Raw genomic sequence first — 9,602 nt, 5'->3', positions numbered from 1 at the left:
CATATCCTTCCCATTGCAACATGATCCAAAACGCACATCCAACATCCAGCATCATTTCCCAGGCTCAGCATGACAAAAACAATTATTGTAATGGTTCCACTGATGCACACAAGCTTCACTCAGTCATTTTACAGTTCAAAAAGTACCGTAGTGAAAACATTTTACCTCTAAACATCAACGGGACATGTGAACAGGGATTTTTTTTCCCCGAAGACCATTCTGTGAGGACCTACAAGCTTCACACTATTACTGGAGTGTGAACTACTCCAAGTGCAAAATATACAATCTTGAAAATGAATAAAGTCTGGGCAATGAAGAAAAGAAGAAGAAAATACAACTTTTGAGACTGGAACGGTGGGTTGCCAGAGCGTGGAAACTTTAATTAATGGTCTTTTCCTGGCAGAACTGGAGAGAGAAAAAAATAGCTGTAGCACAGCAGTAGCACAGTCATTTGCAAGTCTGCACTTCTGATTACCATACAATAGCTAGGAATAATTGCAAAGTTCCCACATACATTATAACCTTGGGAAACGCTCACCTTGCTGTGTTACTTTAAAGCGCACTACTTAGCGCACTGTTCTCTATCAGCATTACTAGCAGAACTTAAAAGCTAGTTTTATCTTCCAGGTTTGACCTTCTTGTTCGTGACTAGATACAGTTTTATGTCATGGTAAGAGTCAAGAGCAGTTCTCCAGAATTCTAGGAAAATAAGTACTGTTGGTGAATTCACAATTGAGCGAGGACAAAACGCAGCTTTAAATGTTTTTTTTCCCCTCAAATGGACAATGCACACAAGCACACGTACATACTCAGCAAGCATATGTCATGTGGTGGTATAATGCTTTCAGAATCATTTCCAGGCCTTTTATTGTAGAATCGGTGCCTGATTGGAGGTGATGCAAAACAGGACTCACCAACCTTTTATCAGCTTGAACGTTCCAGGGAGCCTCAGCATGAAATAGCCACCAAGAAATACATTTATAATGACATCCAGAAACCGCAATCTATGTCCAAAAGGGTCCTTATCTCCTTCCGAACTCAAAATGACAAAAATTGCTATCGCTATAGTAGCATAGTAATTGGTTCAGAGTTTTCTTTATTGCTTCTCCCTCATCTCACACCCAAATTATTAGTAATGGCGCATTGGGAAGTCCCAAAAGGGTGTTAGCTCAAGTGGTGGATACTGCCAGTTGAACTAGAAGTCACCTCTGCAAGAGCCCTAAGGCTGAAGGAATAAGGCTAACCTAATAAGGGAAGTATGAATTAAACGAGCAATCCTCCTCTCAGCTTGCATCAAGCTTATTCCACCTAAGACCAGGACACAGCGTAGATACGGAAAGATTTATTAAATCACCTCATGGTCTCTTCAGGTTAAGGAAATGTTTCTACCAAATGCAGAACCTCTAACACGTTCTTTAAAGATTATCTTCCCTTTGTTTCTTTTTCATCCTGTCCAAGCAGTAAGTACAGCTTAGGGTTTATAAACAATTAATACGACTATTCCATTTGATCTTTTGTAGCAAAGCATTTGCTAAAATTTATTTTTGTCTCTAAAAATTTTGCCCATCTGATATGTTTTCTAACATCAGGAAGCAGAAATACAGAAACATTTTGGCTGTGTTGTTTTGACTTTTGAAATAAGGCCATTAGCTTAGTTTCCAAAACGTCTTATGTATACAGCCTCACATTCACAACAGTCTTTGTAAGGGAGTTTCTTTTGTGTCTTCATGGCACTAGTTCTTTTTCAACCTCTTCTAGTCAAAAGTAAAAAATACGGCTTTTCATCCACTTTTTTTATGCTTTAGACTTGATAAATGTGGAATGCAGCATTTGGAGATCATTTCACAGTCCTCATTACAAAAATAAGGGCGTTCTGAAAGTCCATCAAACATTTCAGGGAAAGAAAAAGAAAAATAACCACAAACAAAAATGAACACTGAGCAAGTTTTTCCACTGAGTTAGTTTCCAACTTCTTGAAATAAAAATGAGATGCTCACTTTTTAAGCAGCGATACTTCCAAGCAGTTGACTTGTGAGATAACTTCCTTACAACAAGGGACAATAACAGGAACCAGAAGGAGCTGGGACTCCATTTCTAGGGCACGATTAACATACCACAAGTCTTCAATACTTTCAAATCTCATGGAGTGATAGAAAAGGAGAAGGAAGAAGGAGGGTACATTTAAGGAAAGCTACTAAAGTCACTTGAGGTTGTTTGTTGGTGGAATTATGTTTGTTCACTAAGGATATGTCCCAGTTACACCCAAGAAAACTTCCAAAATTAATAAAGATAGGTCTATATAGAATGCGTTTTTTTGTGCTCCAAAACAGCTACATTTAGGCTGGGCTTTTCAAGACAGCCAAAGGAAGCTTGGAGCTTAAATCCCACAGGTGCCAACCTTATTAGCGTAGGCTCCTTCAAAATAGCCTAGATTTCTTACAATAACATATATCCATTCCAGTTTTCAAAGCATGTCTGCTTCTAGGGAAGAAAAACTCAAGTCTTTTTGTCCCCATTCAGAAAGATCCTTGAAATGCTGAAAGGTAAACAAAGAGATCAGTTCTGCCTTTTCAGAGTAAAAACAAATACTAAGCCAGGCTCCATTTCTCCTGAGCTTGCATGGCAAGAGGAATGTATGCAGCAAGGACCGTGAATTTTTCAGCTCTCTCAGGACTGAAAGCATATTCCTCTATCTAACAAAGTCTAAGAGTTAGCAACGAGCATATATATTCAGATTCTAGGTTTTTTTTTCCCACCACCACTTTTCACCCACACAAGATTCCCCACATAAGCTGGGTAATTGTTGCCCAAAATGGCAATGCATGCTCTGCAATTATCATTAGAGTTAATTAAAGCCTCTATGCAGTAGGCAGCTTTGAATTGCTGTTTACACTCAAGTCTCTGAACATGCAGCAGGTAATTGAAAGAGAAGCATCAACCCAATATTGTTGATTTTTTTACTGGTAAGGGTTTGATAATTTGATTTTGGTCATCACATATTTCTTAAAAATAAAAAATTAATTTCTTCTGAAGGCTTCATTCTCCCCTTCAGCACACAAAACTAAGTTATTTTCATGTTTCTGTGGCTATTACTGTACCGATGCTTGGAAGTTCTAAGAAAATTGGGTCAGAAAGGAAACGATATACCCAAAAAATCTCATGTGTATAAGGGGGAAATTCTGAACTTCTGCACTTCAGACCACTGGCAGCAGGTACCTATGCAAGGCGTATGCACCCCAGGGTGGGAGGGAGGCACAGAATTTAGCAACTCACTTGCACAGTTTCATCTGCAAAACTCCAAGGTTGCAATAATTTACTACTACTTCAGAGACAGAAAAGATGCAGCGTACCCCAGATCTTCTGCATCTTCCTGGCTGATGGGCACATTAAGTTCTGCGTCTCCACCGTACATCTAGGATTTCAGCCTCTTTTAAAGGCTGCAGTTCCCAAGTATCAGCCCCTCTTCCCCTCTTACTCTCTAACTTAGTGGAAGATATACCTGACTGACAGTCCAAATAACATTTCCCTGATAATATTCACCTTTTCTTTCTCAAGGGTCTTTGTAGACATGATTCCCAGCCACTAGTCCGAAGTGTGCAGCCAAGCAGAGCCCTAGTAGAAGAGGGGTCTCATTTGCTGTGCTCCCACTTGGGACAATCCACTGGAGGCAGTCAGGGTTTGCGAGTCCTGAATATTCTCCATTTCCATTTAAGCACAGAAGAACAAGAAGTGCTCAGCACTGCTAACCATCAGGGTAAAATATTTCTCATGGATACTTAGAGAAGCAAGATTCGCCTAGAAGTAGGCAACCAGAATCTCCATCCGACAACGAGGACTGATGGCTCTGGTTTCTGACGTATCCCTGAAACCAGCTCCCCACTTCCCTTCTGCTCGCCAAAGTATGTGCTCAGGACTCTCTGAGCTATGAAAATTGATGGTCTGGTTCACAGGGTGACCCACGTTGGAGGAGGGAGCCTCAGTCATTTAATTTTTGCTCTGTGTTGAGGCTGGTCCCTGCACTGCCTGGGTTCTCCCACCACATGAGCTGAGAAACACAGTCAAAATTGTTCTAAAGACACCTCCACAGCCTAAATGCCCTAGCTATCATTTTTAAAAGCCGACAAAACTGAAGTATACTTTCAAGTTTTGACTCACAACTTGAAAACCTGTTCCAGTCACATAGGGGAAAAAAAAATACTTGCAAAGCATCACTTGAGAGCACTTATATATGTCTTCTCTGGGGATTCAGTCTTGGCTCACTGTTTTCTACCTTCAGCTCCTTTCCTCCCATTATCCCCAGACAGCACACTTAAGAGCTCAGCAAAAAAACTCCTTCAACAGCTCCTCAGGAGCACAGATGTCTCTGAATTAACCCTTCCTCTAATTCATGTTTATAAGCTCTATATAGATGCCATACTGCCCAGATTATTTGTTCTGTGCCTTCCTTTCCCAAAGAAATACTATTATCTTTCTTGTCTCCTGGTAAAGCAGCAGAAAGGTTACAGTTACACCAAAATTTTGCTACCAGCACTGGAAACCTGAGCGGGTATTGCAAAAATATCCGAGGTCAGTCAGCTGGCAATGAACGGAGCTGCTGGCCCCTATAAGTTTTAAAGCACACTCTTTGAAGTCTTATGATGCCGGCGTGCTACTGAGCACGCATCTATTTTTGTGCTGATAGGGTCCTGCCAGAAGAGAACAACGGTCACTCAGCAAGTGTACGACTCCTCTGACTCCATCAAAACTCTCCTCAAAATTCAAGCATAGAAGTACACAAGGAAGCTACACTACAACGTATATTATTCAGCCTGGAAGAGACAGAATTGCTGATGACAGCCTCGCTGCTGTCACCCAAACCAAATGTTTCAAAAGCAGTTTTTACTAAACTCGGAGAAGGTCTGGATTTAGATCTGTAAGGCTGGTATCACCACCTTATGATGAGATTAAGAGCAGTAACAAAGAGGGGTCTTAGCACGTGCTTAAAATAACCGCTCACCTCATCCTGAAGGTTTCCGTGGCAGAGCGCCCACAAACCAGAGCTCCAAAGTGCTCACGGAGGGGTTAAGTACTGCTCTTACATGCTGGAGGCAGGTCAGGGTGCTTGGCAGAAGGCTGCCCTCAGGGATGGAGCTCCAAGGTGCGGGAAACCATCAGGAAGAGCTTTACCAGTGCAAAAACAGGAGGTCAAAACACAGAGCATCCTGGCCAAAAAGGTCTGGCCAAGTCAGCCTGGGCAATCCCAAGCACAGAAGTTCCCCCAAGAGCTTCGCGGCTCTCCCTGTACCAAGCCCCAGCAGTGACCCACTGCTTTAAAAAAAATGTATAGCTGAGGAGCAAACACACAAAATTCACCCAGCTTTTTCAACTTGAAAACGGAGGGGGAAAACTTTGCATTAACTCTGCTTCAGCCATTAAGAGAACAAAAGATTCAGATGGTCACCATGTCGCTATTAATTTCCTCCTTGGCCACAAAGCTGATCTTCCAAGGAGAAGCTACAGGGAGTGACATAAAAATGAATTAATTTGTAAAAAGCACAGAGGAAACATCACCTGGACAGAGGAAAGCACTCCTCCAGGAAGATCAAACCCCAGATGCTGCTGAAAACCAAATGGGTTTTAATGAATGGCAGATCTTAGGCCAGCAAGAGCTAATCAGAGAGATTAGTAGAAAACTGATTAGATCAAAGTCCCCAAACATGGTTTAGTGACCACCACATCTGGGCACGGTCACTGAAACTTGAAGGCTGAATTCCGTGTTAAGAGGAGTCTTTTTTTTCTGTGTGCCTTTAATCAGAGGAGGAAGAAAAGCTGTTTGAAAAGCCCTCTGACAGGCGCAAGGAAGATAAGCTAGAGACAGATCACACAGACAACAGCGTTTGGAAAAGAGGAGGCTGGGGATTATCACCACGAATACACATAAGCTCCATTCTGTATAGTAGAGCATGTCATTATTAATAATACTACTTATCCCTCTTAGAGCATTTTAAGCTTTCGAAGTGCTATACAAATACTAATCACTAAGCGAAGGTGCCAAAGAATCCCTTCCACACCCTGCTGATTGCACAGACTGAAAGCACAATAAGTACAATACGTACAATGGCAAACACAGGCCTGAACAACCGTAGTTAATAATATTACAAAAAAGATTGTGTTCTAAAGGGAACGATGTTAGCGGGCATTCATAAGGAAACTATTCTTACTCAGTGCTGTGGAGGCAGCAGCAGACTTGGAGCAACAGATGCTGCTGGGAGGAAGATGGAGCATGGGGGGAAATGGAAACATCTAGAGGAGATGAGGACAAAAACTAAGAGGAGACCTGGGAAAACTTTGCAGATGTACTGGGGAGCAAAAAGTGAAGCTAGGGCAAAGATTTCAGAGCAAAAAGTAACGTCATTAAATCAGCCAAGAAGGATGGTGATGGATCTTAGCAGTTTCGCTTCATCAGAAATGGGGGAAAAAAATCAAATAAGCGACTGGCAATCAGAAGGGCTGATCAGGACACGGGCTCATTCCTTGGCAATAGGAATGAGGAACAAATTACATTAATTTTAGGTAATGATGGGAAACTGTTGCCAAATTTGGTGAATACTGGTCAGAAAGCTCACATGAATTAATCCTGCCTAGTCCTTCAATACTTAGGCTGTCCAGCAGCGCTTTTTGCAGAAGTGCTCAACAGAATGCATAAAAAGGCAAAGTCTGTAATTGTACAGAGTGATCCTTCATGCAGCAACACAGAGAATAGCCAGAATTTCCACTGCACAAATATTAATTACTGCAGCTGCTGAACACCCCCCGGGAAGGACTCCAGGATGCCACCCAGTCTGTTCAGGGTCACTCCATGGTTTTAAGTACAGGTGCTCTGCATCGAGGTGAGCTCTGCCCTACGCACCCATCTGAAACTACTGCAATTAAAAATGTTTCACCATCTCAAACCATCTCTTCTACTGTGAGGGAACCATGAAACCTAGCTTCCTGACCTCAGCTTTTAGTCAAACATGAATAGAAAAGAAAACCTATTTATTGACAAACATATCTCTATTTATAATGTGGCGAGGACACAGAGAACCACTGCTCTGTTCCTAAAACAGAAGGTATAGGAGCTGCTTGAAAGGTGCAGAACAGAAAACTCAAGGGCGCTTTTCAGGTGAATCCTATACGGCCCATTCAGTTCCCTAATAGATAATAGCTGTGTTGTCTCCAAGGCAACAGAGGAGGCAGACCTCAGCAGTGTGTTAAATGAAATTATCTCATTGACATTTATTTCCTGGTTTACTGTTTCACCGGTTAATACAGAAGATCCTACAGCCACCAGAAAAAAGATCCTCTAGTCCATTCTGAATGGGGAAACATGTCAAGCAGTAAAGAAGACAACCCAAACTTTTCTCCCCCAAAGCTTTGGCACAGCATCTTGGACTGCAGTGAGAAGAGATTAATGCTTTCTGCACTAAAAAAGCAGAAAGCACAATTCACCATAAGGCATCAAGATTTTCACACCTGTTTAATGATCCTCAGTACTTTATTTTTAAATGCTCACATGGTCTATTTAAGTAGTTTGACTTGTAAAAAGTGTCAGAGGTTCAGGGTTCTCAATGTGTCCTACCCTCAGGGACACCCAAATGAGCAAAACTTCATGAGATTTGTATCTGTGGCTCCTTCTGAAAGTTTTGATCATTTTTTCCCCTTTTCAGCTGAACAAACTAAGCAGGATCCTAGCAGGAGGAAGGAGAAAAGAACTGATGGATGACAAAGAAATAACTCTTTGGAGATGCCTCACCCCTTGTCACCTGCCTGCTGGCAGAGTTTCAGCCCCATCCCATGAATGAACATGGCCAAACACTGATATCTCCAAGATTCCGTTTTGAGTTTGGGTTGTCAAAAACTCAGGTTTCATTTACTGATGAAGAATCTCCGACTGACATTTTCCTCATTCACATTGCTGTTTGTATGCGGAAGATTTTCTCCAGAGGTCCAAGTCCAACACGCATCAACGTCACTGGGAACGCTCGCATGATCGCCAGCAGAACCTGATTACACTTCAGCTCCTTTTCCCACATCATACTTGAAATGAACAACGCATGGCAGAACCAGCTCGCGCTGTGAAGGAAAGTCAAAGCAAGTACCACAGGCAGCTGCCTCTCCCGTTCACTCTCTAGGAAACTTGGTCAAAGGCTGCCACATTTTACCAAAGAAGTATTTCTTATTTTTCTGTTTTATCTCCTGTGCTCAAGTGTTTGATCATAATTGCTGCCTCCAGTAATTCGCTGGTTGTAGTTTTCGTTCTTAAATCTGATAATATTTCCCAAATCCCTTCTCGTCAGACAGCTGGCATCTACACATTCTGGCATGCCTTCTCTGAGATTGCAGAAATATACTTTCTCCTCCCAAAAAGCTAAACACTTCTTAGCAACAGACAGTAATACCACCAAATTCCTCCAATGCCCTTGGATGTGTTTTGGATGTTTAAAATTCAAGGGAACAGCTGTCAAGTGAGATGGTAATTTTGCTGTCAATGTACCCAACGAGAATTAGCGAAATTACCCTCCAACGAATGTATGCTACATAATCTCATAAGTGAAAAAACAGGTTTCCTTATCACATAGAAATGGAGAGAAGGTCTGAAATAAGAAACGTTCATCTGAAATCAATGCTATCTGAAAGATGTAGTGAACCAAATGCATTGCTGGAAGCTATGGTAAGAGAGACACATAGAAGAGACCAGGGAGGCTCTTGACACCATGGCAGCACAGTGGCATCACTTCCATACACCAGAGCATTTGAGAAAGACTCTGGGGAGCAACTGCACCACTGTGGCCCTCCAAAGAGCTGGTGGCATTGAAAGTCCCTCCAAAGAGGAACTGACTTGTATTGATATCTTTCTGAACTGCAGGATGGGGAGGGAGGACAGACAGTTCATCCTAACCAACCACGAGTGCGAAGCGGCGATTGCCACAAGCAAGGGTGAGCTCGGGAAACCCCACACCTCCTGCCCGCTCAGTTTTATGACAAGGGAAGGGAATCCAATAGCCTGTGCTCCTGGAGGCAGGAGCCACCTTTGCTTCAGGAACAGAGCTCTCCAGCATGTGCAAATCCCAGAAGTGCAACCGTCTCAATATTGTGTTTCCACCTTGCCTGCTCCAATACGTACTGCATTAATGCCCCTGAAACTTCAGAATGACATTGCAGGGACATCTAAAGAACCTGCACATCTATTAAGCTGAGAACTGGGTACTGTTAGACTCTCATTCCCTTCTTTTCTAACCCAAGTTACTTGGTACAAAGTCATCCGGGCACATAAGAGGTGATACCACACTCAGGCGATACCATAACACAAAAGCAATCCAAACTCCTCAAGTTGGCATTGAAAGCTTCAGAACTGATGTCTCAAGCAACATCCTGAAGGACACATCCACTTTCAGGAGCAATCCCAAAAAGCTGTAGCAGAGATGAGCAGGGAACTCCTAGACTCCTACAACAAGGTGGAGGTGGCACTGAGCCAGGGTAACTGAAATAAGATAAGGATCATAGCAACTCATTAAAAGATAAACCACTCAAATAGGCAAACACTTGTCAACACAGTCCAACTTCAGATAAGTGATTTACCA

Source organism: Gavia stellata, chromosome 22, assembly GCF_030936135.1.
Source record: "Gavia stellata isolate bGavSte3 chromosome 22, bGavSte3.hap2, whole genome shotgun sequence".
Taxonomy (NCBI): Eukaryota; Metazoa; Chordata; class Aves; order Gaviiformes; family Gaviidae; genus Gavia; species Gavia stellata.
This window is presented reverse-complemented; position numbering follows the sequence as displayed.